This window comes from Tripterygium wilfordii, chromosome 10, assembly GCF_013401445.1.
Source record: "Tripterygium wilfordii isolate XIE 37 chromosome 10, ASM1340144v1, whole genome shotgun sequence".
Classification (NCBI taxonomy): Eukaryota; Viridiplantae; Streptophyta; class Magnoliopsida; order Celastrales; family Celastraceae; genus Tripterygium; species Tripterygium wilfordii.
The window spans coordinates 4,511,493-4,517,921 of NC_052241.1; positions in this window are offsets into that span (position 1 = coordinate 4,511,493).

The window sequence follows — 6,429 nt, forward strand, 5'->3', positions numbered from 1 at the left end:
TTTGAATTTTTTGTTTAAATCAATAATTTTAGGTTGTTAATGATAAAGTGCGTTGTTTATGGGTGATTGGTTCAATGGATAGTACTCGAAAAACATTTGGTGCGCACATGGGTGAATTTGTGGATTTTTTGGTAAAATGCTAATGAGGAGAAGTATGTGATTTCTTATCTTTGGGCTCTTAAGTTTCAATATTGTTGTTGTTACTTATTCTTGAGGTGATAATCCTTGTGGAAACCACTCTTTACATGACCATAGGTATTCATTGAATAAAATTTTATTAACCATTATTTCGGCTTTGGTGTTTTGAATGGCCATGGTGTATTTTTCTTGGACTTCTAATTTATTAAATTCCGAGTACTTGGTGTATTATGATCATTGATATTCTTGGACTCTTTCTATTGATTAAATTCATATTCCTTGGTGTATTCTGGATTATTGAACTCATTGCCTTCCTTTGATTAGGTTGTTAGAGTTGTTTATGAAATCTTACAAATTATCGGACTTATTCTTATAATTGTTTGTCCTTGGTGTCTCCCTTGGAATTTGTTGATCACCTGATTGATGAATATTTTTTATTTCTTCTGCGGAATAAAGTGGTACATGCATTCATGGTTTTGATATGAAATTATATATGTTTAAATATATAAGTTTAAATGTTATATGTAGTTAAATATTTAACACTTGATTTTTCTGGGCTCCATGGGTGTGGGACCTAGCTAGGCCTGGGAAGATAACTTGATTTTCTTAAACTTGCACGTCTTTGAAAAATTAGTGGATCAAGGTGATGGATCGTACTTAACACAAGAGGGGGGGTGAATTGTGTCCCCAAATTCCGATAGGAATCTCTTTTTAAAATTTAAAAGGAAATCAATGTCAATTAACAATTAGCACACAAATTTGGACTCTAATGATTATCTTAATCAATATTCATTTCAATGCAAGATGTGATACAATATGGTGAATGATCAATTATCAAATAATCAAGGAGTTGCAAAAACAGATTTTTTAAACAACACACTGCGCACAGATTTAACAACTCAAATTTCACCTAGCAAATCAAGTCAGAATTCAATGAAATTTGGTATGCAGTATCACAACACCCTAATGAATACTATATCAAAAATTCAGATTAAAATTCAAAGTTTAGCTATGTGAACAGTGCACGGACAGACTAGTGGTTCAGAAAATTCTGCAATCAAAACACTTAATCAATCAACAAGCAAGCAATGCAATCAAGAAAGTCCACACAGCAATTTATAGTAGTTCGGAGACTCTTCTCCTACATCTACTACCTAGGTTCACCAACCTAGGATTTTTCAACCTCCACTAAGGATGTGGTTTTCTCAAGAGCTCCACAAAACTCACAAGGGTTTTTAGGTCACCCTTAAAACTGAAGATTTCAAGATAATCTTCAAACTTTACAACCAAGGGTTTCAAGCACTCCCTTAAACTCAACCTCAACAAGGTTTTTGCCCAATGAAGGGACTTTTACAAGTGTTCGGTATAAATAGTTCACTCAAGGTTTGCACTAAGCAAATAGGGTTGAGGAACACTCAAGAATCACAATATCACCTCACGGGTTGGATAGAAAATGAAGAATAATGAGGATTTTCGAATCTGAAAATAAGAAGCCAAATAAGAAGCACTCCCTCTTTGCAAAAGCAAAATAGTGAGGAAGCCTTTAGAGTGGCTTGGGTAGAAGCTTGGATTCAATGGCACAAACTAGCTTGAAAGTTTTGAGAGCAAGAATTTCTTCAATGTAATTTTGGCTTCTCCAAGTTGGAATGAGGAAGAACCCCTCTTTATAATTTACCAAGCTCTTGTGATTTCCACCATTGGATCTTTTTCTATCTTCAAATCTCGACCTTTAATGACATGTGCAAATCTTGGCCATTGAATGAATAGATCATTAAATCTTGACCTTACAATATGTAGCCGTTGCACTTGCATTATTTTCCAAGTCTAGCTTTCCAAGATTTGAGTTGTCATGTGCACTTGCAGCCATCTTTGACAATTTGATCAAACTTGCACCAAATCTTGACCTTGGTATCTCCAACAATTTTGTCATCTTTGACCATTTGATCAAACTTACACCAAATCTTGGCCTTGGTATCTCCAACGATTTCCTACAAAATGTGTAGCAACTTGCAGCTATCTTTGACTCCAAAAATCAAGTAAGATCTTCTTTTAAGTCAAAAGTTTCAAGCAAGAATATGGTCTTATGCACAACCATTGGATTCACCTTTTAAATGGTCATCTTAACCCTTCAAGTCTTGTTGTAATCTGATCCATTCATAATTCAAAACAATTCAATCTCAGCCATAGATTAGTGTACCGTTGGAGCTTGTAGTCTTCAAGAATATCTTCATAATCTAAGTCTTGTCTAGTTGTAAAATATACTTTCTCATCTCTTACAAATTTCAACCATTGCATTTGTCCTTTAGCTTCATCAATTTTCTTCTCACAAAAATCTTATCATTGACCTCAATAAAGGAAGCATGTGCAAGATCTTGTTTGATGAAGATAAGAGATCCTTCACATGACCAAACATGTCCCTCCAATCTTGACTTCAAACTCTGAATTTGGCAGCACCAATATATCCATATTATACAGCTCCAAGGCTAATTCCAAACATCAATCAAAATGCCTTAGTGGAAGGTTGATGAACATAGGTTTTTCTTGGTTTTCTAGAGATCCAAGCTCATACTTGAAAACCGGACTTCAATTCACTTGAGCAAACTGAATTCTGAGTGATATAACATCCTCATGATGATTAACCTACAAAGAAATAGGAGGTAGAACTCCCCAATTGCATGTAAGCTCAAGGAGCTTCATATAGAGCGCATAGGTTAATTACATTAGAAAAACAACCCAGAAAATTCGTATTACTGCATGATAAATCATTTTATATATATTAGAATGTCCACATAAAATTTCATAACAATCGGAAATCGTTTGGTCACTCAACCAAGCAATTTGATCACTAATAGTGAAACCGATAAATTCTAAGTGTAAATTCAAAGTCATTTTGCAAACTCAGTGTAAATGACCTTTTCTCTTGAACTTTACTAAATCAAATATGTTCATAGTGATGAAACTAAGATGCACACGAAATTTCATTTAAATCGGAGTTCATTTGGTTCACTACGTTCACAAAGAACACATATGCACAAAATTAGGTAAAACCTAGTTTTGGCGGAATTTAAGCATATGACCAAATATATATGTGATGCACTTAATTTCTCATGATTATAGTCCTAGAACATATATTAAACCTTCATGTGCATGTGGTTCAAGTTTCAAGTAATTTGGACCTAAGTAAGATAAATTATGATCATTAGAAGATTAATACCCTAACTTAGTCCTTGTATATTTATTTTCAAAACTTAATTTCCAGCACTATCTCAAAAATATATAGATACCAAATTCACATAGAGATATGCATAAGCCTTCATTTGTATATGCACAATTAAGATATTAAACAATTAACCAAATAACCATTTAAGCATGTTTTCTAGCATTTTAGGATATGTTCAAGTAAAGCATGCTCACACACATTTTAGTATACAATCATACACAATCATCAAAAACACAATGTTGACTAGACACTAAGTCCTGGTCCAACAATCTCTTCATATTCCATTCGTATAAATATTCAAAAGTAAGAATCATCATAAACCAATATCTTTCTCAAGAAATCTTCAAGGATGGATACTCCTAACTCTCCACCTGTAAAAAGGTCTAGAACTGATGAAGGTTCTACTTCTAAAGAAGAAGAAGGTGGAGGTGATCCCAGATTCAACCTCTCCCCTATAAGGGAAGACGTATACGAGGACGATCCCCAGAAAACTATCGAATCTCTACAAGAAGCTTTGAGGGAAACCAAAAGGAGACTTAAAAAAGCAACCGACAAAGTTCAAGACTACAAAAGGCAACTTATGGTTTCAAGGTATGCCATACAAGGTGTTCGATATATGTCATGGGGCAGACAAGCAAGTACTCATGACCCAGATAAATTGCACGAAGCAATCACTGAGATCACAGTACAACTTGGATCTGTTGCAGATGGAATAGACAGTGTTCTTTATACCCTAGAATAAAATCTTTGTCCAACACAAGGGATATTGATGTGGAAATATTTTATACTCTTGAAAATGCATCATGAATTTTGATGGAATTTTGCATTGGAACTGTGGATTGGATAAATGTTTGACACAACCGGTAACTTGGACCTAACTGAGCTGAGCTTGGAGGAATAGGCTGAGGAACCAAAGCTATGGGGGATTGAGCAAAGCTCTCGGCCCAAGATTCTTTAGTCAGAAGTAGGTTGTTGGAATTGTATACTTCAATACCTAAGGTAAGGCTCTGGATATTCTGCTATGTGTACTTATAACCTAGTTAAGCATTAACTGGTGATCGATTTCCAGTGAAAGACCGGTAAAGGATCATGGCAGGGCTAAAGAGCGATTGATTGTTGAGGTTATTATTATTACACCCTCGATGACTGGTAATATTTAAAATGTACTTATTTTACTAAATAATTACATTGGATTTGAGCATAAGTTGATAAAATATTATATTATTGAGTGCATGGACATAGTTGATGGATCATCACATCTGATTTATTCTTTTTGTCTTCGAATTCTACTTTTAATTCTTTTCTGACATAAATCATTAGTTTTTCTATATTTTATTGGTCATTTGACTCACCCTATTCTTTTTCATTGTTCCTTGTTTACCTTTGTATTCAGGTGAGTAGGTTGAGGAGCAGCTAGGGGCGGACCTATTGTGTACCAAGGGGGACAGTTGACCCCTTTAAAAAAATTAGTACTAATTATATATAAAAATCTAATTTTATTATTACGTGTCCCCCTAATAGGCTATTATATTGTCCAAGTGATGCAAGTATGCAACATGTAAGATAATCGGGCCTTTATTATGAATATTACATAGAGCAGCCCACATTATATACATATGAAGTACCCCATTTGAAGTAAAAATGAAGCCTGTGGGGATAAAATTAGGGCTTTTTTTGTATCGTGATTTTCAACGAGATTGAGATACACAGGTATGTTGCTTGGGCCAGTCTCTTCTGCTATTAATAAAATAAAAAGAAACACGAAAGCCAATGCCTTTTGTATGGATTGAGTCATCGAGACGCAGTTCTTTACTCATTCCATACAAGTAACAAAAATTTCCCAAAATTTTTTTTCGGGGGATTCTCCCGGATCCCCACCTCTTATATTCCCCCCTTGATTCTTATCTTGGGTCTGCCCTTGGAAGCAATTGCTGGACACTGTGATGCGGACGTAATCCATTTTGTTCTATTTGTACTTCAAATTTTTAGTAGAAATATCTTATTTACTAGGATATTGGTTAATTCTGATCTTTAATATATTATGATGTTTGGCATGGTATTCCTAAATATATTTTAGATTATGTCCTATGTTATTTGCGTGTTTAAACACCGGATGAGAAATTCATATATTTGAATGTCCGGATGCGTTGATGAATTCTCATCATGCGTGTTAAGCATGGATTATATAGGTTGCATGGTTTGCGTCTTTAATTATGCTTCGTGAAAACTTTTAGGTATGGGATTGATTCGACTAGTTGGCGTCATTACTATGCAATGTTGCGCCACGTCCGTAGTTTGATCCCAAGGTATTTTCTTCTTTTCGTCACATGGATAGTTGTCCTATGTGGATGATTACATATCATTCCAACATGTGCAAATTCAGCCAATTCATATGCCACATGTGATTTTTCCATCATCGCACTTATTTGAGGGATAATCGAGGTACTTTCTCATAATTGGGACACGAAAAGGAGAAAAAAAGAAGCTTAAAGACAAAAATGAAACCACGTCTATAGTTGAGGGATGAAAGACTTGATTACTTGAAGAAAGTAAAAGTTAATAGAAATAGGTTTTGAAAAACAGAGCTGTAAAATCAGAAATTGGAAGCGGAAGCAGGAATCATTTCATTCAAAGAACTTAAGAAAAACAAGAACACAGATTGTACAAAAATATAGAGCTGAATCCTGACGAGAACAACGGCTCCAAGGACAAGACAGCTCCAACGGGCAGAAAACAACATCTATAGAAGAAGGGAAGAAGAAGATGTGAAACGATGTCGTATACAAGTCTTTGAAATAAAGACATAATACGACTTCGTTTCACTACAACTTAAAACAGAATTCTATCACCCCTCCTCAAGGTCAACATGGGTTAGTGTTAACCATGTTGAGCTTGCACATAAATTGATGAAGCTTCTCAACTGACATGGGTTTTGTGAGCATATCAGCAGGTTGAGCATGAGTACGAGTATGCTGAAGAGTGATGATCTTCTTGTCAACCTTTTCTCTCACAAAATAACAATCTATCTCGATGTGCTTGGTTCTCTCATGGAAAACAGGATTGTTTACAAT